Genomic DNA, 25393 nt, shown 5'->3' with positions numbered 1-25393 from the left:
AAGGAAACAGGGAGGATGCTGAAAAAGAGGTCAAATCAAAGAGCATCCAACACTGTCCTTGGCAAAAGCCACTCTCCACTATGTGTCTAACTGGGCACAACTATAGTTGCTGGCACCATGTTTCCTTCCACCCACGAATCCTCCCTTGCAGAGGCTGCAAAAAGATACACTGACCTTTGCACTGAAAAGCCCACAGGCTGACTTAACCAAGTGAAAATAGCACTGCGCTGTTCATAGTAGTGGGGAAAATAATCCTCCTTGTGGCTAGGATTCATCACTCTTTTCTGGAGCTGTGCTTGCAGCTCACCCTTGTTCTTTCCATTAATTGAATGGTCAGACATTCTATTTGGCTGAGGACTACATTAAACTTCTGCTTTCACAAGGCTAATACTTACATTTATTTTTTTAATATATTCATCAATTACATTTTTATACCTCCTGAAGAGCTTAGGGCAGTTTTACATCTTTAACCGCTCCTGCGGAGCGGATTAAATAAAGCCCTAAGGGCTATTGGGGAGGAGTTAGGGCGGGCTTTGTCCGTGATAAAAACACGAAGGGCCGAATGAGGAGCTGCAAAGCAGCTCCTGATTCGGCCCTATGAGTGCCACTCTTGGACCACGCTGCCAATCGCGCGCCTCCCCATTGCCCGCTTCCCCCGGCCTTGCCCGCCATAGAACTCCTTCCTATCGCCCTAGGGAAAGGAGTAGCCCTGCTCCTTTCCCGCCACCCACCAACAACACGCTGGCGGCTACGTCCGACTACCCCCCATCCCCAGCTCCCTTCTGCCCCGTGCCGCTGCCTCCGACACAAACAACCCCCCACACACACACACTCCACCACCCACCTCCCGCCCACTCACACCCCCAACCCTTCCCAGACCCCTTCCTGACACGCTGCTTCTTCAAGCTACGCACAAACCCACCCAGCCACACATTCCGCCTACCACCCCCCAACCGCTAATGCCCCCAACACTTCCCGCCTCGTCCCCACTCCCCGTGACACACAAACCCACCCAGCCACACGTTCCCCCAGCCACCCGCCGCCCGCTAACCCCCCACCCTCCCAAGACACTTTTGCGACCCGCCACGGCGCCCTGACACCCACCCGCCACCTCTCCCCCACCCCGTCCTCACGCTTCCCACACACACACCAACTCACCCTTCCCCCGCCAGAGTCCCGCTCCCAGACTGCACTCACCTTCCGCCGGCCCTCCTGCTCCCTGTCCCTCTCTTCCCTTTGGCCTCGCACACACGCTGCCAGCCTGCGCGCCCTGCATGCAGCCTGGCACACCAGCCAAATGAACCAGGCATGCGCGGACTCCCGCGCATGCCTGGTTGCTCATGCCGATGCCCCCCCAACACCCCGCCCCCCCCGCTCCAGCATGCATGCCCGGACTCCCGAGCATGCGTCCTTCCCTTCCCCAACGCCAGCCCCACCCCCCCTCCAAGCCGCGTGCCTTAACTGCCTGCCCCCAGCAGCTTCCCGCCAACCTCGCAGGTAGGACGCACTTGCCCTATGCCCCTTTTTACGCCCATTTTTATAAATGGGCTTTTCTCCTAGTCATGATATAAACAATCACATAATCATAATTTAACACAGGGTCTAAAATCATTAAATATTTAAAATATATTTAAATCCTATGAATACACTGTTATAAAAGATGTCTGTAACAGCCTGGTTAATGAAACCTAACTACTGTTTAAATATGTAGTCCAGGGGGAGCTTCATACTCCTAGCATATTGGAGGTCAGATGTCAGGACCAAGTCACGGCAGAAACAAGACAGAGTCCGACTGCAGCATATAGTCTGCAAATAAATGATACAGAAATGATGTTAAAGCTCACTACATCTGAGTATGCTTGTCTACCTAATTCCATGGGTGCTGCTGACGTTCTGAACTAGTGCTTGGAGTCAGTAAGGGCTGGCTCAGCATGAACAAAATCCCAAACCTAACTGCATCCATTCCTGGTTTAGTCAGATCTAATCACAGTGATCCATGCCTTAGTTACTGGACTACTGCAATGGGCTCTAGTTTGGCAACCCTTTAAGAGTGTTCAGAAGCTGCAGCCAGTGCAGGACGTTATGCTAGATGGCTTTCCAGGGCCAACTATTAAGAGCATGTGACCCTATTATAGCAATTATACTGGACCATTCCACTCCTGAGCCCACTTCAAGGTGTGGGTGTTGACCTTTAAAGCCCTGTTGTCTTAAGACCAGGTTACTTGATAACGTGGGTTATAATTGAATTAACCAGGTTATCTCCTCTCCTATGTTCTTGCCAGGGAGTTCAGATGATAGAGAGAGGCCCTCCTGAATGATTCTCATGAATCAAAAAGGCTCACTTGTTGGGTACACAGTGGCAGCCCCATGATTATGGAACAGCCTCCAAAGGAGGTGCAGCTGACCTGGCTTTTGATCTTTAGGAGGCACTTGAAGACTGTTTTGTTTAAGCGTGCATGTGGTTAAATTTAGTAGCAATTCTGAGTAGTGATTTTTGAATGTTATCTATCTATTTACATTATCTACAGTCCCCCTTTCTCTTGGGGGACCAAAGGGAGTTTTATATTTTTAATGTATTTTATCCAGTCTGTTTATCTATGTTCGTAAGCTGCCCTGAGCTCTGTAAGGAAGAAAGGTGGCTAATAAATGTTTCAAATAAACCATTTAATACATTTCTACAGCCCGCATGGGAGCCTCCAGGAAGTTCTATTATGCCATTCGGATTCCACAGAGAAAAGACAGACTATGAGTGTAATGCAGATATAACCTCACCTGTACTGCATTATGTTAGCAAAGGCATGGGGGGAAAAACTAGGCACTTGTACAGTGTGGATTTCCAGGGTTTGCCTTTTCCATCTGTTTGCTTCAACCACTACAGAATTGTTAGCAAACCACCACAAAAACATCTCTGGGGGGGGTGGGGGAGGCTTTTCCCTAGCTGCTGAACTGCAGGTTTTCTGCCTCCTGCCTGCAAGCAGATATGTTGTAATCTTAAAACGGGATGCAATTAAAAAACAAAATCAAAGGATTCCCATTTGAATAGAGGATATGGGGGAAATGTATACATAATGCACAATGGCATCAAATACTTCTCCCCCCCCCCCAAGAAATGAAGTGATAATTGAGCCTGCCAGGTCCCCCATCATACTTTGTGCCAAGCAGAATGGATACAACCAGTGAAAGCAACGGCAAAGATGAACACAAGGCTCTATTGCCTTGGCTGCCTACAATATTAGGCCAGTTTTAAAACAGGGTGGGATTGTGGCTCAGTAGTAGGACCCCTGCTTTGAACGCAGAGGTCCTAAGGTACAGTTCCTCACCTCTCTCATTCAAGGATCTCAGGTAGCAAGTCGTTAAGCACTTTCTCTGGCAATCTCTGGAGAGCCACTGCCAGTCGGAGCAAACAATACTGACCTACATAAACCATTGGTCTGTTTCATTGTGAGGCAGTGTTATGTATTCAATGTTCCTCTTCACATGTGTGTACAAGTTTCATAGCACTGATATCTCTCCAACCCTGTGCAACCTACATAATAGAGACACAGCATTTATGTCTATTCACAGGTACATTCAGTACAGATCCTGCAGTTTTTCTGCCAGTTAAGTCAACTTAATTTGAGCATTTCTAAATCATGGGAAGAAACCTGGACAACAGACTTTAATTGTCAGTTAAAATCACATGAACCTTCATTCTACACCTCAAGGGTATGAATACCCCTTGTTCATCCAAGTCTTAATGATGCATTCAGATATTGTGCAAAGCCAACCTTTAAATACCAGTTTTGCTGAAGTAAGAACACAAGTGGTTTGCTTATGCTGCCCACAGGCTACCTCCCTTCCTCCTGTCCATTTCCTTCATATCCAGAATGAGAAAACAAACTCTAATCTCCCACCACATGTGACTGCAGGGCAAAATGGAGTTAATGTGTCAACACAGATTGGCACTGTGAGCCAGGATTCAATGTTGGCTTTGAGAGGCAAACAAATTAGAATTTGATGACATGCCTACATTCAGATGTCACAAGCAAGGGAAGCTTGTTTTCATGCTCTAAGCAAGAAGGGAGAACAGGAACATGGGCAGCAAGCAGAAATAATTTATGCTCAAATGCAGCTGACTGAAGTTCAGTTGCATCTTAGCATGACATTTGAGTGCAAGCAATGTTTCTCACCCATGGTAACTACCTGAGAGCCAGTGATGTGAATGGGAGGAGAAACAGCACATAGGTGATTGAAAGACATACAAAAAAATCCAGAGAAAAGTTGGACTCCTCTGGAGCATAGAAAAAAATAAAGGCCTTTAGTCAGTGAGCATTTGGAAATGGCCTAGACTGAAAAAGTATAATAGAATGCAAACAGAAGGGACTAAAGGAACTTTAGAGCTGAATAATAAGGCAGCTAGATTCAGGTACAGTGTCAGCTTGCGGTGAAACAGAAACAAGAATTCATGGATCAGAGAGAAAAGCAACTGCTTTTCTTGTGTATATTTTGTCAAATATTAAACATAGAATGGTAGGTTATTTTTAGATTTGTTCAGTAAGGGAGCTTCACACAAGACTCATGCCACCCTGATCGAACTGCTTGTCAGGATGAGCAGTTTAAAGCAGGGGCCCTCCATCTTCTTGAGCTTGTGGATAACTTTGGGATTTTGGCAATGGGTGCTGGACACAATTCTAAAACTATCACTAGGTGAGGAAGAGCCAGCCACAAAATGTCAGTGAGTGAGGTCATGTATAACTCTAATAGTAACCCTTCCACATTTCAGGTAGAAACTTGTGTTTAAATGGATGCCTTTTAAAATTAACATATTGTTAAAAAATATTTTCTTAAACACGTACAGCTTACCCTTAGTTACACAGCGGAGATTCCTGTGCTGTGGTTGCAGCTGCAGCCGATACATCATTTAAAAAAATCTGCACAGCCAATTGGATCTCCAGAGGCCGATCAACAGCCCTCCTGGGTAAAAGTCCAATATGACCAAACCACACTGTCTAAAAACATGTTGTCCAGCTCCAGGAAAAGTGCTGCTAGGCACTATGGTGTCCACAATGCTATGTTGCGGATCCTGGCTTAAATCATGAAGAAGCTGCATTTTATAGCCTTTTCCCTTATATCTTCACAACAAAAGGACTCCTATTGACTTGCTTGCTTTTAAATGAAATCACGAGGCACAATGATATATTAGTCTTCGCTATGTTTATAAGTGAAAAGGTTATAATGTAAAATCTAAATGGTCAAACATATGATCAAACATAAAGAGTCAACCAAAACGGGATCCTAGGTTAAGTGACCCGCTTTCTGTTCTATCTTCGTCAGTGGTTGCTCTTCCAATATACTGTCATAGTAGTAATTGTAGTATCACATTGGCAAAATGCTCATAATCGTCTCGGGATTTCATAAAGTGCCCCAAAAGTACTATATCATTGTGCCTCATGATTTCCTTTTTTCTTCTGAGTCCACATTGAGGAATCCACGGTTCTATACTTGCTTTTAAATGAAAGCTAAGATTCAGGAAACCTGAAATACAGATTGGTATTAAAAGGTAAAGGTATCCCCTGTGCAAGCACCAGGTCATGTCTGACCCGTGGGGTGACGCCCTCTAGCGTTTTCATGGCAGACTCAATACGGGGTGGTTTGCCAGTGCCTTCCCCAGTCATTACCGTTTACCCCCCAGCAAGCTGGGTACTCAGGGCCATTTCGCACGGCTTCAAAATAGCACAATGGTTGCTAATTGGAAACGCTACTAATTTGCCATAACCCACGACGTCGTAGACAATCTGCAACAATCCTGAAACCGACCCACAAAAAGCGCTTCGTTGTAGCGCTTTCAGGGGAATCCAGAAGAGTGGATTCACCCTCCGGATAGCGATACACTCCTGCAACCAATCTGCAACAGTAGCGCTAAAGACCTGTGCGTTACCATTGTTGCTGGTTCTTCAAAGTCCCTCCCCCTGGCTCTCTCCTCCAAACTTCCGGCAAAGCGATCGCCATTTTTTTTTCTCCGAGCGAGCGGGGATAAACGCACCAGCGAGCCTCTTTCTGTTTAGAGGCTTCCCTGGCTTCAGTCCTTCACCTTTAGTCACTAAGCACAAACCACATAAAAGCCCGTTTGCTGAAATAAAGTCCCTTTATTTTTTACACATAAATTCAGCCGAAAATCGGGCCCGTGAGAGGGAGGGGGGATTTTTTTTTATCACTCGAGGCAGCGTGCCAACGATCATACAATCAAACGACAGCTCACATTAGGCAGCTGGATGGGTCTCTCCGTAGCAACGAATCTACCTAGATTCGTTGCTATGGGTCTGTTTTTTTTTTTTTTAAACCTTTCTTAAAGGGAAAGGGGCTGTTTGGGAGCATGCTAACGGCTGCCCATTGGCTGCTTGACGGCCAGGGGCGGGACGAGCTTGGCAATAGCGCTTCCTTTCTAGCGATTTCTGCCGAGACCGGAAGCCTGTGGGAAACGCTAAAAAACGCAACTGATTCCACTACAAAGGCAGGTATGCATAACAACGAATTCCACTATTTTAAATGGCGATTTTTCATTCCGCAAACAATTTGCAACAAAGATCCCCGTGCGAAAAGGCCCTCATTTTACCGCCCTCGGAAGGATGGAAGGCTGAGTCAACCTTGAGCCGGCTGCTGGGATTGAACTCCCAGCCTCATGGGCAGACCTTTCAGACTTGCATGTCTGCTGCCACTGTGTGCCACAAGAGACTCATTACAGATTAGTATACCAGTATATTTATAGAATGCTATTCAATCACAGATAGAAAAACAAGGAAAAAAGCCCCTGGTGGAAAGGAAATGGCATGGCCACCACAGGGAGAATAGCTGCTCTTGTGGGCAGTGCTGTGAAAATGCAAACTTCCCCCACCCATTCAGCAGCCATCCAGGTTTTGCTGCAATCAATCCTCAAAACTTCAGAGCAACCCCAGGAGGTACACAAACACAATACATTGGTATAGGGGAAAAGGAAAAACCCACCTACCAACAGCATCAAACTCAGGGAAAATTTATCCATGTCTAAACTTCCTCTGGTCTATTATTCACACCAATACCTAGTTTCAGATTTATAAAACACCATATAGTTTGGAAATTTGGGATAACTCCATTGAGAAGTGATTCAAAAGTGAAAATTTCTGAGAGGATTTCATTCTGAGGAGGAGAAATGAAAAGTGATCCCTGCCCTGGTTACAGGAAAGCATCAAGAATTATCATTCTGTCTGCTCCGCTTCCAGAACAGCACTTGTCGTACACAGTCTTTTGGCTGCTTGGAATGGGCTACAATGCTGAACTCCTCAGTTCAGGAGGGCTGGGCAATATTGTAACTGTGTGATGGAATAACAAACTTACTCAAAAGTCTGACTGCCACAGGATTTACTCCCTATTATATGATCCAATTTAATCTATGAATTCCATCAATACAGGTCAAAATTCCACCACAGGCATTCCATTCTTACTGGCAGCATTCAGTCATCAGTACAGTCCTAAATGGCAAAAGGTGGCAGATTTGAGATTCCATGTCTCAAGTTACTAAAGACATGTAGCAAGGAACACTTGGCTCCATATCTCAGAAGCACTGAAAAAGGAGGGTAATCCAACAAACTGCAAATCAATCATATGCATATTTACTGAAAAGTAGATCTTAATGAATATAAAGCTGATAACAATAGGTTGGGAAATTCCTAGAGTTTAGGAATGAAGCCTGGGGGCAGTAGGGTTTGGGGAGGGGAGCGATGGGGGGGGGGAATAATCCTATACAGTCCACTCCCTGAAGCAGGCACTTTCTCCAGTGAGACTGATCTCCAAAGCCCACCTGGAGGTTGGCAAGCCTAACCAATGTAACTTTCAGACATGTCCTATAACAACTTATCTGGATTAATTCCCTGTTCAGTCAAAAAATGCTCTAGCTTCAGGCAGGTGACTCAGGAGAGATACTTTTAGAGGAGCATAGGCCTAAAAAAGAAGAATATGGGGGCGGGGGGGGGGATTTTTTCAGGTTTCTCTTAAACTCATTGTCTAATGGAAAAATTGGACAATCTGAAAGAACACTAAAAAAAACTAAATAAATTTTTTCTTAAGCAAAAACTGGGGAATTTGGGAGAGCATTACAAAAACTTTTATAGTACAGATCTATACAATATTTGCAAAAAATATGTTGAATTGTAATAACTTTGCCAACAGTTAATAAGTTGTTATATGTCTGATGATATTATGTTACTAAAGAATTCAGTGTTTTTATAATATTAATATCCAAAGAATCTGGCAGTCCTACTTATTGTGATTCTATTAGTTTCTTTCCAAATAATATACTTCCCTATTTACAACAAAATTGTTTTCTATCTTTACCTTTTTGTTTTTCTCAGCTCTCAGGTGGCGAAAAAGATTCATGTGATATGGTTGCATAGAGTCTAGCAGTTTTCTACCTTTCTCAAATATTGGGCATGCTTGCAGTTTTTATAGAAAATAAATATATTTATACTTTAAAAGTGCATAAATATGCCAAAAAGTACAATTGTGTAGGCTAAATAAGTTATAAATGATGCTTTTTATGTTGTCTCTAAGAGAAGTCAATCTATAAGAGAAGTCAAGGATTGATAGCAAAATAGTCATAGCATATATTTCCAGGGGAGACCTATATGTGCCATCCAGAATTTCTTAATCGTATAAAATAATTTAAAAAGAGTGACAAACCCACACTATTTGGGAAACCCATGAAACTGCATGAATAGGACTGTGCTGAATCATAATAGCCCTTGACGAAGAGTGGGCTAAAAATCCATAAATAATCTAAGTAGCACATCCATGGCTCTAAAACTAACAGCTATACTCAACAAAACAGTAAATAATTTATGGCATCAGAGGCTGGAGGCTTCTTTCAAAACATCCATGCAGGCTTCTTTCAAAACATCTGTCAACAATCTGAACATCTCTAAACAAGAGACAGCAGCATTATAAGGACAGAATTTGAGTCATTCTGTATTACAGTTGTCACTGCTATGGCCTTTTGAAGAAAACCTTTACTAAAATAATTAACCACTCTGAGATTTTCTGTCCCATGGTACAATATTTTCCCAATTACTTTCAAAGCAGACAAGCAGCACACATTATGTGTACAGGTTGTATCTCTAGTACCAACCACTTTATTATATGCATTCAAGATCAAATATTTACATTCGGCTGTCATGCTCTGAATAATTTTTATTTTTATTTATTTATTATATTTATATACCGCCCTCCCCGGGGGCTCAGGGCGGTTTACATAAGAACAATACATGGAACAGTCTATAAAACATTTGAATAACCGTACAATAACTTGCCAAGCATAAGTGTGCATACACAGGAGATCTTATATCAGGAATTCCTTGGACTCAACAATTTGTCAGCGCAAAGCCAATAAATGATTACTCTTGTAGGAGACACAAGAGAGCTGTTCCGCCTACATCATGCCAAATTTTGACTACATTTAAGGGCAATGGCCTTTTTTTTTTTTTAAGAGCACGCGACTTCTTTCAGAACGGTGAAAACCGAAAGGTGCCTCTTTCCACGGGCAGCATCTCCACTCCCTGCTGGCAATACCAAATTTTCAGCGAATACCTGTGGTGTCCAGAAAGAAGGACTGACCGAGGCTGCTCCCCCTGGAACTCGCCTTCTTTCTTCCTGGGGTGCTGCGGGTGCAGACACCTGGGTTTTCGCCGGGGACGGGGACGGAGCCGGTCCTACCTGCGCAGGGCCCCGGAGAGAGGTCCTGCCAGCTCCTCGCTCTACGACCCGCACAACGCAGGCATCACTGCGACTTCCTCTCGCCGAGCCCAGGAAGAAGCGTGAGTCACTCTGGGATTTCCCTGGCCTCTGATTGACAAGCCGAACAGCTAATCAGCTTGCCGCACAAACAGCGGATGCAACTCCCAAAGGTAAAAAAGAGCAACGCGAGCGCCGAGGAGCGGAACTATGACCTGCGGGTGCCCTCAGCATCTGCAGAGACCACACGGGCCGCGCCAGTGTTTTCACCCGGCAGCGTTACCGGGGCATGAAAACGCCTCCTCCCCGTAACCCAACCGGGCTTGCTTGTCATTTCGGCGGCGGGCTGCGCGCTCTCTGCCCTCTCTTATTCATGGGTTTGCTCTGGAAAAGGGGAGGGGGAGGCACTGGGGAAATTCGCCTTTTTCAGACTGGGTTGTAGTCTGCACGGGGCTTTTTACCCAGTCCCAGATCGAATGAATCCCTCCCGTCTATACTGAATTTAACTTGCATTTTGATTTTGGCAGCTTTAAATCTTCCCTCTGCAACATAGATGATTGATCCAGAGTGACGCTACCTTTCCCCAAACTTTGCAACACTTGAGCAAGAGGGCACATAAGGATATTGAATAGGATTAGAGAGAGAACTTCTCCCTGAGGGACTCCACACATCAGTTGTTGACAGTCTGAAGAACTCTCTCCTATTGCTACTTTCTGTCTGCGATCCTGGAGAAAGATCAGCCACTGAAGGGCAGGCCCTCTAATCCTGGCATTGGGGAGACAGTGAGCTAGAAGCTCATGGGTGACTGTGTCAAATGCTGCTGAGAGTTTTAATAACACAAGCAGTGCTGACCCACCCTGGTCCAACAGGTGACAAAGATAATTTGTCAGGGTGACTAGTTCAGTCTCTACCCCATGGCCAGGCTGGAAACCAACTGGGATGGGTCTAAGACTGAAGCTTCTTTCAAGAATGAACAGTTGGTCCGCGACAGCCCTTTCAAGCATCTTCCCCAGAAACGCTAAGTGAGAGATGGGACAGTAATTGATAGGGTGTTGTGAGTCCAGAGATGGTTTTTTGAGCAGCAGGCAAACCACTGCCTCCTTTAGCCCTTCCAGGAATTCTCCTGTTTAGCGGAGAGGGTGATTATCTCCTGGAGAGGGGCCACTACTCTCATATCTTATTCTCTTATACTCTTATTCTCCCTCAGCAGCCTAAACTGCCTCAAAAGTTGTTGTGAAAATAAAATGGAGGAGGGAGGAACAATGTCAGCAGCTTTGGGTCCCTGTTGGGGAGGAAAATGGGGTATAAATATTTAAATCTTAATACATATATACATTTGTATTGGAGATGATTGGAGGCAGGCAAATATTGTCCCCATCTTCAAGAAAGGGAAAAAGGGGAATCGGGTAATTATCGACCCGTTAGCTTGACATCTGTAGCTAACAAAATTTTGGAACAAATTATCAAACACTCGGTCCTTGGGCAGCTGGAACTGAGAGCTGTCATTTCTAAGACTCTGCATGGGTTTCGCAAGAACAAGTCATGTCAGACCAACCTTATCTCTTTTTTTGAGAAAGTGACTACCTTGCTGGATCAGGGGAATGCAGTGGACATAGTTTATCTGGATTTCAGTAAAGCTTTTGATAAGGTTCCACATGATATTCTTGTTCACAAGTTGGAAAAATGCGGTATGGATCCTAATTCTGTCAGGTGGATCAATAACTGGTTGACAAATCGTACCCAGAGGGTACTTGTTAATGGTTCAGCATCTTCTTGGAAAAGAGTTGAGTAGCCCAAGGATCTGTCCTGGGGCCTGTGTTGTTCAACATATTTATAAATGATTTGGATGAGGGATTAGAGGGGATACTTATTAAATTTGCAGATGACACTAAACTGGGAGGGGTAGCAAACACAACTGAAGACAGCAACAGAATACAGGATGATTTTGATAGGCTCGAGAAGTAGGCTAAATTGAATAAAATGAAGTTCAATAGGGACAAATGTAAAGTTCTGCATTTAGGTTGGAAAAACCAAATACACCAATATAAGATGGGAGAGACTTGGGGCCATTCCGCACAACTTTAATACAGCACTAGTCTTACTTTTTTTTTCCGCCACTAAAACTGTGTTCCGCATGATGTCATGAGCAATCTACAACACTCTTGCAACACTAGTGCAAGAATCGCTTCGTTTTAGCGATTTTCGGGGAATCGGGAAAAGTGGATTCACCCTCAGAAAATCGCTACACTCTTGCCAACAACCTGCAACACTTGCGAAAAAGACATGTGCGTTCTCAATGTAGTGGTTGCAACAAAGTCCCTCCCCATGGCTCTCTCCTCCAAACTTCCAGCAAAGCGATCGCCATTTTTTTTTTCTTCGGAGCGGGGAAAGCAACGAACCAGCGAGACTTCATTTACCCAGCAAGGCTTCTCCGGCTACAGTCCCTCCACAGAAGTGCTTTAAAGCTCCCCTCAGTCCCCAAGCACAACACAGCCCCCTGCGGGAACAAGCACGGAAAAAAATAGCTTCCTTTCTAGCGATTCCTACGATTCTGGAAACCCGTGGGGAACGAATGAAACGCTACTAGATTCCACTACAAATGAAGGAACGCAAGGGATTTCACTATTTAAAATAGCATTTCCGCTTTGTGAAAGCAATTGGCAACATTGGTCCTTGTGCGGAATGGCCCTTGTCTTGGCAGTAGCATGTGCGAAAAGGATCTAGTAGACCATACATTGAACATGAATCAGCAGTGTGACTCAGTGGCTAAAAAGGCAAATGGGATTTGGAGCTGTATCAAACGGAGTATCGTGTCCAGATCACGGGAGGTGATGGTACCGCTTTACTCTGCTCTGGTTCGGCCTCACTTGGAGTACTGTGTTCAGTTTTGGGCAGCCCAGTTGAAGAGGGATGTTGACAAATTGGAACGTGTCCAGAGGAGGGCAACAAAGATGGTGAGGGGTTTGGAGACCAAGACATATGAAGAAAGGCTGATGGAGCTTGGTCTGTTTAGCCTAGAGAGGAGACAACTGAGTGGGGATCTGATAACCATCTTCAAGTATTTAAAAGGGTGCCATATGGAGGATGGAACAGAGTTGTTCTCTCTTGCCCCAGAGGGACAGACCAGAACAAATGGGATGAAATTAATTTTAAAAAGAATTCCATCTAAACATTTGGGAGAAGTTCCTGACAGAGCGGTTTCTCAGTGGAACAGGCTTCCTTGGGAGGTGGTAGGTTCTCCATCTTTGGAAATTTTTAAACAGAGGCTAAATAGCCATCTGACGGAGAGGCTGATTCTGTGAAGGCAAAGGGGTGGCAGGTTACAGTAGATGAGCGATTGGGATGTGAGTGTCCTGCATAGTGCAGGAGGTTGGACTAGATGACCCATGAGGTCCCTTCCAACTCTATTATTTTATGATTCTATTCTATGATTTTGCCAGTTGGATGCTTGCTCATTCTAATGCCATTTAGAACAACTAGCTGACAAAAGAATCTAGATTTTTTAACTCTGTTCCTGCAGTAGCTCCCATATCTTCAGTGTCCTTTATCACACTCCTCCCAACTTCTGATTAGGATAAAATGACTGCTATCTACATTTCTCCTCTACTGTCACTTTTGAAAGCTTATATCCTGAAACCCTGGTTGGTGTCTAAGGTGCTACTGAATCTAACTTCCAAATTCGTGTCCTATGAACCCTTTAACACAAATGATTAATTTTTGAAAAACGTGTAAGCAGGTGTTTCAAACAATTCAAATAGTGCTAAACAGCTGAAACAAGAGAACAGCAGCAGTAAAAAAATAAAAAATCCTTAAACCAACATATATTAAATTGTATCAAAACACACATCTAACAGATGCTATCCAAACATATACCTGTTCCAATTCCACCTGCCTCAGAGTTTCATTAAAACAGGTCAGTATTGGTATTCCTCTCATATGAGTATAAATAAAGTTTTATGAGATGGGAAGGGGTTATATTTAGAAAGAGCTTAAATACCTCCTGCCCTAGCACAAAGCTCAGATCAAATTCAGAGCCATGCATATGACCGCTTCCTCTTCCGTTATAATAACATTTAAAACGGGGGGGGGGGGTCACTAAAAACCTATGCCCCCAATTAAACTTTGTTGGTCTTAAAGGTACCACTGGATTCAAAATTTGATCTACTGCTTCAGACCAACACAACTACCGCCTGAATATTTGATGACAAGTGAATCTCCTTGGTTTCCCAAGAAAGCAAGTTCCACATTTATAGAGCCACCAGAGAAAAGACCCTGTTCCTTATACCTCTGCAATAAATCTCCTGTAAAGTCAACCTTTCCCAAGACCAATAGAGAGTGGGACACCTGACAGAGGGACTAATTGGGGCTGGGTTTATTCCAGGCACGTATTTTGGTGGTTTGGAAGGCCTGTAAGTATATAAGTACAATCTTAGCAGAAGTGACTGAGCTTTGATTTAGGAGCTTGCTGTACTTTGTGAGAAGCATTTGAAAACAGCTCAGTAAAAAAAATTAAAAATGTAATTTCAGCAGTAGGTAATACAAATTCAACAAAATTCTATTGGTAAGAAATATGAAATAACCAACAATGCAAAAACACTTAACATTACATCTGACAGGAAAATGTTCTCCATAAGAAGAAGTGAAAGATATATGTTCCGCAGCAGATATCTTGGCTGGTGAAGAAAATCAAAGTCAATGAATATATGAGCCTATAACCGGTTTTGTAGAAACATGCCTCAGGATGGAAAAGCAAGGGAAGTGAGTCTCTGCAGAGGGGATTTCCATTCTAGCATGGAAACAGAGACCCATTTTTAATTGCTTGTAGGATTCTGTTTCCTAGCATTTGCAGCCAATATTTATTTTTAAACGAATTCCAGTCTTTTGTTGCTTTATGTGTTCTTGTCAAATGTTATAACTAAAGAAAGGCTGTGTGACAACTTACAAATTCTGAGCAATGCGGCCCATAGACATGTAAAGACAGAGCAAGGGTTTTTTTGTTTGTTTTTTTAAATAAGATTTTTATTTTTGTTTTCCAAGATTAAAGATAGTAAGATACAGGCAATCTTCATTGTTAATACAGAAAAAGAAAGGTTATACTCTTCATTTGATACATTTAGTCCCCCGTTTCAATCCCCTTTTGTAATATTTAAAGATGATACAATGCAAATAATCTACATTATTGATACAGAAAAAAAAAGATTATGCTCTTCGTTTGATACACTTGATACCCCGTTTCAGTCCCCTTTTAACTTATTTTCTTAGGTAGATCAGATAAGGGCCCCATTGTTCTTGAAAAGCCTCTTCTCTTCATTTAAGATTATAAGACTCCACATGGCTACAATATCATAAACTTTTACCCAAAGCTTATAAACTTTTTCACGTTTCCATCACATTTAAAAAGAGAGGTCTACTTTGTTACCATCGTTTCAACATTTGTTTGCATAGTTTTTAACAATTTTAACAATCATAAACAATTTATACTTAACGTGGTCTTAGAGCCATCCTCATTTCCACTAGGGAAAATAAAAAATAAAAAATAAAAGCCTACTTAGTTATATGGAAAAAGGAAAAATATATATATATAGGTTGTTAAGGTTGTAAGCTATATAAGTGTACATAAATAAATACAAAAAATGATAAAATAGAGTCTTCATTCGTTTGTAAAATAAAGTCTTCGTTAGTTACATTTACACCTCCTCAGTTAGGTGCCTCCTGTTAGTTATGCTTTAAGTTTAAGCTGAGAGTCACTACAGAGATATGTTAATTCAAATTCAGCTTGCCTATATGGCTACGGAAAAAAGCAGAAGGAGGAAAAGAATTTCAACCACTGTGTTTCATTTCCATTCCCCAAGCTTCTTAAGGGGGTCTCATATCAAGGCCTGCCGCATCCTGTTGTTCCCACTGACCCATGTTCTGTCCAGTTGGCCTTTGGCTTAAAGAGTGCAGTTGTAGTCTTTCCCTCGAAGTATACATCGGTGAATCTTGAAACAGTTGTACCTCCTGGGCTCCAATATCAGTACAGTTTTTTTTCCAAGAAGCTCCTTTCAATCGATTACTTTCACTTTTTGATTGGTTCTTGTATACTGTTCCTTTGGAGTGGCTGTATGTCTTCTTAGGTAGGGAGTCCTTATCTAGGCTGCAAAGCTCCGACATCCCCTTTTCCATCTCCATAGTTTCAAATTTCTCTTCTGCTGGTAATTTTCCACCTTGTTTAGAGCTATCATCAGCCACTATTATTGATTCATCATTCCTGTTAGAGAATTCTTCCTTGCCGCCCTTGAACTCCTTGAGAATATCTTTAAGCGAGTCATCTATATATGCTTTCAGATCTTGGGTCTGTATCTCCAATAAATAAGCAAATTTCTTTAGCATGGACATATTGTAGGCAATTTTGCGAATAACCAGTAGAGATCCTACGGAGTCCTAACGAAGAGCAACAGTCTATTTTGGTATTAAAGCAATGTCTCGTACTGGAACAGAATTCTCGCGAGATCTTCTCACCCACGGCTCTTATCTCTTATCTCCGAAAACCAAAACAAATGCAGTAAGAGCTATTGCTAATTAGTATGAGTTATTTTAAGTCCTTCTTCTACTTAGAAAAGAAAATTGGCCTGCCTCATATCAAGGTGGCTTCAAGCAGAGCCAGAGACGGGGGAAAAGAAGAAGAGAAAATACTTGCGTCTTTATGCGTTGATTGATGTCTCCCCCTCAGTTCACAGTTGCAGTAAATCGTAGTAGAGGATCAGGTTCGCTTATCTTCCTGTCACTCTAGCTTGCTTAAATGAAAGAAAGCAGCTTTTCACGCCGAGAGTTTGTTCCAGAGGAGAAGGTGCCTGGGGAAACCCCACTCACTGTTTATAAGCTCGATCTGATGTCTACCAGATGTTTTCACTCCGAAGTTGTGCTGAGTTGAAATCTTGCAGGGAAGTATCCAATTAGCTTTGTAGATTGAGATAAGAGCTTTGAAGATTGCAGAGTTGAAAGAAGAGAAAAAGATTTTAAGATGGTGGACGGCACTTACTGGACCCTGTGCACACTGAGCTTGCGTTCCAGGGAATATTAATTTCCCTGCGGAACAGAGAGGCCCCAGAGATTCACAAGGAATTCCTGAGAAGATGGTGGGTGGGTTTGCGTACCCAAAGCCCGATTCTGTCAATCACAGCAGCGATTGACCCTCAGTGGAACAGGAGCTCGAAGTATTCGAGCTATCCGCCATGTCTCCGCCCCTTCTGAGCAAGGGGGTTTATGAAGACTGACAACCTGATATCAAAACTTGTTACAGAAACACCTACAGCAGCCTTTCTCAACTTTTTTACCATTGAGAAACCACTGAAACATTCTTTAGGCATTGAGAAACCCCATAATTGGCGCAATCATGCAGAATATGGTTGGGAATCATACATGCCCACATGGGGCCCCTCCCCTTCCCACCTTCTCTAGGCCCATCATTGGCCATTTGGGGGGGACAGGTCAACATTACTGAATATGTTCAAATCACCTAATCAATGTTTAACAAATTTTAGAAATATATAAAATATTAATTAACATCCCAGCCATTTGGGAACCCCATCCAGGGCCCTCAAGAAATCCCAGAAGATGTTAATCTATTTATAATATTAATTAAAATGTACCTGGTCTGGTTAGCTCAGGCAACCCCGATCCATCAGATCTTGGAAGCTAAGCAGGGTCGGCCCTGGCTAACCTCTTAAGAGGAGGTCAAGGAATACCAGGGTTGTGATGTGGGGGCAGGCAATGGCAAACCACCCCCAAACTTCTCTTGCCTGGCAGCCAGACAATCTTAGGATCTCCTGGCTATTCTACACACATGCCATACGATTTATAATAGTACTGATTAACGTTATCAAACACAAACTAAATGTATTTAGATATATACAAGTCAACCACAAAGCAAGCCACAGAGCTGACATTTGAAATCCATTTCATGAAAGTACTCGCAGTTCTTCATGTCAACAAATTCTTGGTCCAGTGTGGTGTACTGAGGCTTGGGATATCCAAAAGCAGATCTCCACTCCTATGTGCAGCTCGATGGGTTCCCTTGAGCCATTCACTCTCTTGCAACCTCACCTACCTCACAGCATTGGGAAGGGGGAGGCAACCCATGGATGCCTTGAGCTCCTCAGAGGAAGGGCAGGAGAGAAGTGAGGGTGAGACAGGCACAGCTTAACACAACTATTACCATGGCTTCAAAAATTGTTGACAGTCATTACTTAGCTTGTTTACTTTTTCCGGATCAACATTTCTAGGAGTAATTTCACAAAGCAAGGGAGGGGGCATAGCTTTAAAATAAAGGAGCAGGTGGGCTCTCAAAGTGAGTGGCAACTAGCAAATCTATGCTCACAAAATAAGCAGAATGCTACTTTAAAAGATCTACAGTTACTCATCTTCTGCAGCTGTAATGTTCAATGAGACTTCAGAGATCTGGAATTTCTTCCTCAACTTTTTGTTCACTGAACAATTATGTTTCAAAGATATACTGCTGAGTAGAGTTGGACAGTGGGCAATTATAGCAAATATACAATACAATTGAAATTTCAATTCTGTTTCTTCCACACTTCTTCCAGACCTTGATTAAAACACTTACACGCACCAAAATCCACCAGCATCCTTTTTTGTTGATGTTTTTAGTCCATTGTGCTAAACTTATATATAAAGAATATTTCTTTTTGGCTGAACAAACCAAATATTAATATAACTTGCAAGGCAGTTTAAATAAATACGTTTGCTACAAATCTTCTGTCGAGGAGCAATAAACCTGAAGATCAGACTGAACATAAAATCACAAGAAATATACACTATAACATAGCTCAAGAATTAAGCGGGTTAAATTCTTTTGTGTGTGTGTGTGTGTGTGCTGAAGAAAATCAGAAAACAAAGGTTTCATTTCCAATGTTCAGACTGAATACATATGCAGCAGGCTGACTAACATACCTTCTTCCCCACCCTCATTTCCAAATCAGGCAAAATACCCTCTTGTACTACTCACTCAGGAAAGTAGGAGAGAGAGTCCAGAAGAGCTTTCCAGAGAGCTTTACTTGACTGCAGGGAGGAAGGCACACCCAAGCTTACTTTTAGCTAGGAGATGGGGAATTCCCCAAGATAGAGGCTCTTGACAGCCATTTGGGGGGGGGGTGTCTTTTGAAGACTATCCAAATTGAAAGGGTTCTCCTCTAGCCCACAGGGGTATGCTGAATTACGTCACTGTTTAGTGAATAATATATTAGAAGAAAGGGTGATTCAATTCTGGAATCCCATAGAGACATGCATATTTTATGCCAAGGAAGGGCTTTTATTCTCACCACATTCCTTAAAAGGCTAAGAGCTATTTCCCTAGGAAAAGCATGCATCATAAGGTCCTTTTGAGGGCAGAAGTTATCATATACAGTCAAATCCAGTTGCTAATTGGCTGGCATATGACAGACTTCCCGTTTTCCAGACATCTTAGGCCAGTGGCCTTGAGTGCTTTCTGTCAACTCCCCCCTTCTCCCAAAAGTTTGGGAACACTGGCATGCTATTGATTTTTGGTGCAGCTAGGGATGCCAGTCACCAGGTGGGACCCAGGGATCCCCTGGTTTCACAGCTCATCTCCAAGTGACAGAGATCAGTTCTTATGGAGAAAATGGCTGGTTTGGAGGGTAGCATTATACTCTATTGAGGTCTCTATATGCCCCACAACCTACCCACTCCTGGCTCTACCCCCAAAGTCTCCAGGTATTTCCCAGCTCAGAGCTGGCAGCGCTGGGTGCAATGCTCTCTTTGTGCTGATCTGTCTTCTGCCAGGAAGTCCAGGGGAGGAGGAAGAACTACAGGAAGAAAGATCTTGGGGCAGCCCCATACTTTAAAAGGAAACTGGGATAATAATTCTTGCTGCTTAGAAAAAGGACCACTGCAGTACAGCAGATACGTTTGGATCAGAATCATGGAGATATGGGATTCACATCCATAGCAGGACCTGCAGATAAACCAACAGTTGGTAAAAGGCAGACAATTGTCAAAGGTAAAATTCCAGGTTGGAAGCAGGATTTTAGCAACTTCTTGTTTTGCCCTCATCTACATCTTTTTTCCTGCTCTTCCTAGAACCAAGCACAGAGCTATTGCAACAGCAATAGACCATTTCTGCATGGAGGCGTTAAACATGCGTGGCCTCCTGCTTGTAAAGGCGGGATGGTAAATCTCGCATTTGCAGCTCTCCTCATGGGAGACCCCTCTCGCATTTTCCCTCTGCCTCATCACGGCTCTTTGCCTCCCGACGAGGCTGCAAGGGAAAACATGCCAAACGTCTCCCCCGGCTCCTTGGCTTGTGAATCATAGCAACCTACCAATCACAGCACAGCAGTTCATTCATGGACTGAAACTTATTCCCCACTGTCAAGGGCAGGCAGACTAACAACTTGCTTCTGGATTAATAGAAAGCTTTATTGATAGCAGTTCAATCAGCACACCTCAACGTTCACAGTCGATTCCGGTCAATACATGTTAAGCAAGCACTTTTACTCTTTCCCTTTCCCGCCCAAAGTTGCACAGTTCCCAGGGAATAGGAGCCCCCCTCCCACAGGTGCCAGCCTGGGCACCATTCCAAGTGATAGTTAGGCTGCCGTGGCCATAGACAGTTCCTCTCCACCAGATAACACAGCCCAACAGAAATATGTGCAGAGACTAAATCACAACAAAGGCAGACAGCTCAGGGTTATACAAAGCTTCCAAAAACAGCACACATTATTCCAAGATGGAGTCACACAGGTGAAATACAAATCATGGCAGGAGTCAGAGCATCTGAACCTAACACCCCCCCCCCCCCGCCATAAAATAATTTTTTTAAGGCACTTCTGCGTTACAGATGCATTTTTAATAAAAAAATCAACACTGCTGCGTTGCTATGGAGAAATGCTAGAACTATACAGCATCTCCCCTCAATTTGGGATTTGTGTTCTTTTGGACTTTATTTATATCTGGGTGGATTTCTGAGATGCTGAACATGGTAACTGGAGCCCAAAAAGTCATTTTGGTAAATGGCTGGCTTAAAAACAAAGCACTCAGACCCCTGTATGATTAGGAGAAGGCTGCTCAATCCCCCCCCCCCGCCTTTTCCTAACTCATTTCCCACCTCCAGAAAACAGAAACAGGACTTTGTTTTGCCTTCCTGATCCCCAAAAGACCATGCACATTTTGCAGAAGATTTTATTTTACCTTTGACAATGTAGCTTTACAGTTGCGCTGCATTGCATACTGCACCATTAAATTACTCAGAGCAGGAAGTGGAGAGGGGAGGGCGGGTGCAAGGGCGAGACAATGCTGCATGGACTAATATTGGCTGCATCCAGCCCACAAATACACAGAAGCACTTTATATGCATTGCTGTTCCACAAACAATGCTTTTCCAACTTCCAATTTTTCCTATTTAATCCATAGAGTATGGGAAACGAGCAGGAGGAACTAGTAGTCCTAATAAAGGAAGGGGGCTATGACCTAATAGGAATCACAGAAACTTGGTGGGATAATACTCACAATTGGAATACTAAAATCGAGGGGTACAATCTATTCAGAAGGGACAGACAAGTAAAAAAGGGGGGAGGAGTAGCAATATATGTTAAGAATCTTTATACTTGTGAAGAAATGCAGGTACTTGAGCATGAAAGTTCAGTTGAGTATATTTGGGTAAATATAAAAGGAGTAGGAAATGAGAATGGTATTATTGTGGGGGTCTGCTGTAGACCACCAAGCCAGTCAAAGGACTTGAATGATATTCAATTACACAATTGCACAATTAAACAATTTTCAAAAAGGGGGGAAACAGTGGTCAACAGTAGAACATTTGTTAACAGGTAACTTTATGACCATAACACCGCAGAGTGGTCATATCTGGATTGGAGGGGGTTCTGGGGGCTCAATAGATGTTGTCACTGACCTCAACCAAATGCTTGGTGGAAGAGCTCCATTTTGAAGGCCCTGCAGAACTGGGGGGGGGGGAGGATAGAGAATGACCTGGCCCTGGTTGAGGCCAAGCCAGGATCACTAGCCAGTTGGCATTGGCTGGATGTAGTGCTCTTTGGAGGCTATAGGCAGAGAGTCCCTCAGGCACAATGGGCCCTGACCGTGTATGGCTTTAAAGGTAATTACCAAGACCTTAAGCTAGTAACCATTGCAGCTGTTAGAGTAGGGACAGGTTGAATATGGAGAGTTATTGTTAAATCTGTGAGTTCAGAGGTGGATGTGGAGATAGGGAGTGATCTGAGCAAAACTGAACCAACTCCCACCCCCACACACACTGAAAACCCTAACTTACATACAGAAGCAAACAACGGATCTTCCCGCCAATGTGCGCTATTGGTTAGTTTCAGTTTAAACTGACTGGATCTGGCAGACGGGATCTCACTATGCATTGGTCAGTTATATTGTAAGCTACGATTCTGCCTTGGACCTCAAGCTCAGTCCGAAGCAGGTTTATAGATACAACAGGAAGAGTCTGTGATTCAAATAGACACTTTTCAAAAGAGTATTTGCTTACCTTCAAACTGATGTGGTGTGGGAAGTGCCATCAAGTTGCAGCCAACTTAGGGCCATCCCATAGTGTTTTCAAGGCAAGAGACAAACAATGCATCTCACTTAATGAAATCCTCACCATACTACACTATGCGTCCTGACATGTTGTTTGTGCAGGTGATCTAAACCATTGCCTAAGACTGGTCTATTACTAACCTTTCTATGGCATAAAATATATTAACTGAAAGCTCTTCTGCACAATAAAGATCTTAGAAATTAGAAATTAAATATTACCACCAGCATCCCTCCATGGAATGAGTGACATTCAGAGGAGGATTGGCCATGGAATTATTGGAAACTTCTTTACTTCCATCTGTTACATCTTTTGGCTCTGGCTACGGTAAAGTTTATATTATGGGCCATTCCGCACAATGACGAATGTTGTATAAATGTTTGCAGCATGCAGAAACACTATATTTAATAGTGGAATTTCATCATTCCGCATACCTTCAATTCTAGTGGAATACTGAAGTCCCAGTAGCGGTGTATTCATTCCCCATAGGTTTCTGGTCTCGCCGGAATCTCAACAAAAGAGGCGATATTTTTCCACGCTTCTTCCCACCCCTAGCCGTCAATCAAATAGCCAATGAACTGATTTGTTCATGCTCCCCAAAAGCCCCTTTCCCTTTAAAAACTTAAAAAGAAATTCGCTGATGTGTTGCGGCTTGTGCTCAGAAGTGTAGCGGTTTTTTCAGGGGGAATGCACTTTTCTGGATTTCCCCCTAACTTTCTCCCTATAAAATTCCAATTGTTGCTGGAGTTTGGCAGGCGTTTTGCGGTTTGTTTACGACATTATGTGGAACGTTATGCGGACCAGGGCCAGGTCTACAGTTCTCAGTGGAGGGTTGCAGCAGCCAAGCCCTAGGGCAATTCCACACTCCTGCCAATGTAACTGGATGTTCAGGGCAGCCCGAACCGCTACAATTTATAGTGGAATTTTCACATTTTGCAATTGTAGTACAAAATTCTTGTCCCTGTAGTGCATTTTTAGTTACCCACATGTTTCCAGTCTCGCAGGAATTGCAAACAAGGCGCTCTAAATTTGTGGCGCTTCTACCTGCCTTTGCCTGTCAATAAAACTGAATAGCCAATGAAACGGGGAATTGCCCTCGTGGCTCTGAAATGCCCCTTTCCCTTTAAATTTTTTTTAAAAAATCCGAAAACACAAGTGGCAACGAATATGTATGCTTCACAGAAAACTGTTTCTCATGGTCTTTTCCAAAAAATATATAGTTTCAGATGAAACATATACAAGAAAATAACGGCCACAAGACACGCCCACAGATTACCCGCTTAGAGGCACCCACATGTACACCTGGCCGACCTCCCACTTTGTTCTCCCTTTCCTGGTGCAGTGCTTGTTCCCAGCCCAGTGCAGTGTGGCAATGGAGAACATCATTTTTGCCTTGTTGGCTCAGATGCTTATCCCTGCTGGACGTGTTCGAGCCGCCATTTTGAGGATGATGGGTCAGACTTTGGCATACCGAGAAAGGATGATCATCACCAGGAGAAAAGCACACACTAGAAGGGTGCTAATGCAAAATAAATCAAAGGTGGCAAGCTCTTGCAGAGCTATGTTTTCCAAGGCAGTTATAGGTGGCTGTAAACCCCCTTGTCTGTGTAGTGTCAACAAGGCTCATGCCATTGGAAGAGCAATTTGCTACTTTAAAAAAGGGGGGGATGAAGTAATGCTTTCTCGTTGTTCAAGACGCCTCTGCCAAGGAAGGGCGCCTTCTGGCAGAAATCTGAGGCAGAGGCACTCTTGGAACTTGTCCTCGTGAGAGGCAGCATCCAAAACAGTAGTCAGCTTCATTTATTCAATAACAACAGGGTGTCTGGCATCTAGAGGCATCTAGGATGGGGAATACAGGGCCCTGGACTTCACCTTCCTCTTTCCCTGTGCTGATCTCCACCTGGTTTGTGTAACCGCACTGTAGGAAGGAGTGGGTGTGTGGTGGAGGGGGTCAGGTTTACATTTATTTGTGAAGGGTTTGCACTTCCCTTGGCCTCTCTGGCCTGCATAACCACAACCACCCTTTCCACAAGGTCCCCAAGCCTGTTCATAGTGTCCACAGTCCCTCTGAGGGACTTGTTGCAGGACATGAAGACCTTCTGCAAAAGCTTTCCCTCCTCCATCTCCATCTGGGCATGGTTATGGTCCCAGCGCAGCATGGCTTCCTCAAAGGCACGTGAGCGCCTCATATCTTCCTCCGCCTGCTCCAGGAGGCTCTGGCTGACATTGGTCAATAGGGAGACACACCTTTGTCTCCTGCATTCACATTCCAATCTCTCCTCCACCAAAATGGCTCCTCTCTGGACATATTTCTTCTGGGTCCCTCAGGTACGGTTCAGCCGCCCTCTCCTCTCTGTGATCTGCTTCTCACTGTTCATCTGTGAACACAGAAAACAGCACACACAATCAAACTGTCCTATTACAAAATTACCCCCCCCAAGAAATATCTGTAGACAATTCTCGGTTAAAACTGCCCCCCCCCTCTGTTCTCATTCAACAAGAGAACAGTGATGTGGGCCAGATGAATACCGAGGAACGGGGGTCACCAACCCCCGGTCCTCGTCTCGGTACTGGGCTCAGGCGGCCGCACCTGCCTCTCCCCCCCCCTGCAGCGAGAAGCTCGCCAGGCCGTGAGCAAAGTGGCCCGGCTAGCTTCTCACCATGCCCTGAAGGCTCGACTTAAGATGCCACCCCCTCCCTGTTTGGGTGCCGGGCATATTTTTGTCCGCCCGCGGAGACTTATGGAATCCCAGAGATTCCTGAATGCCCTGCGGGACCCGATGCCCTCCGGCAACTCGTTGTCAGCCTTGGTGGAGGACTGGCAGTCCCGCCTGATGGCCGCTATCGACAAGATTGCTCCTAGGCGCCCTCTCCGCCTTCGCCTCAAACAGGCTCCATGGTTTTCCCAGGAGCTCCGGGAGAGGAAGAAGGAAGTGAGACGGCTTGAGCGAGTGTGGAGGAAGACTCACGACGAAGTGACAAGGACAACTCATCGCACGCTTATGAAGACGTATGAGAACGCGGTGAAAGCGGCGAAACGAGACTTCTACGCCATGGAAATCGCGTCCACAAGCTCTCGCCCGG

General features: G+C 44.0%; 1 protein-coding gene across 11 annotated transcripts in view; it reads right to left on the bottom strand.

The window, feature by feature from the left end:
• Positions 1-18767, bottom strand: part of TNIP1 (TNFAIP3 interacting protein 1) — a 107097-nt gene extending 88330 nt beyond the window's left edge. For 4 of the 11 annotated variants that reach the window (XM_077326543.1, XM_077326547.1, XM_077326552.1 and 1 more), the window contains exon 1: positions 9595-9828. The gene's annotated coding sequence lies outside the window, so the exon portion shown is untranslated. Of the gene's footprint in view, positions 1-9594; positions 9869-18742 lie in introns of those variants that run through there. The other 7 variants (XM_077326550.1, XM_077326554.1, XM_077326546.1 and 4 more) reach the window with 6 other exon arrangements.
• Positions 18768-25393: the final 6626 nt, after the last annotated feature.

This window comes from Paroedura picta, chromosome 3 (assembly GCF_049243985.1).
Source record: "Paroedura picta isolate Pp20150507F chromosome 3, Ppicta_v3.0, whole genome shotgun sequence".
Lineage (NCBI taxonomy): Eukaryota > Metazoa > Chordata > Lepidosauria > Squamata > Gekkonidae > Paroedura > Paroedura picta.
The sequence above is the reverse complement of the archived record's forward strand: the minus strand, read 5'-3'. Positions and strand labels throughout refer to the sequence as shown.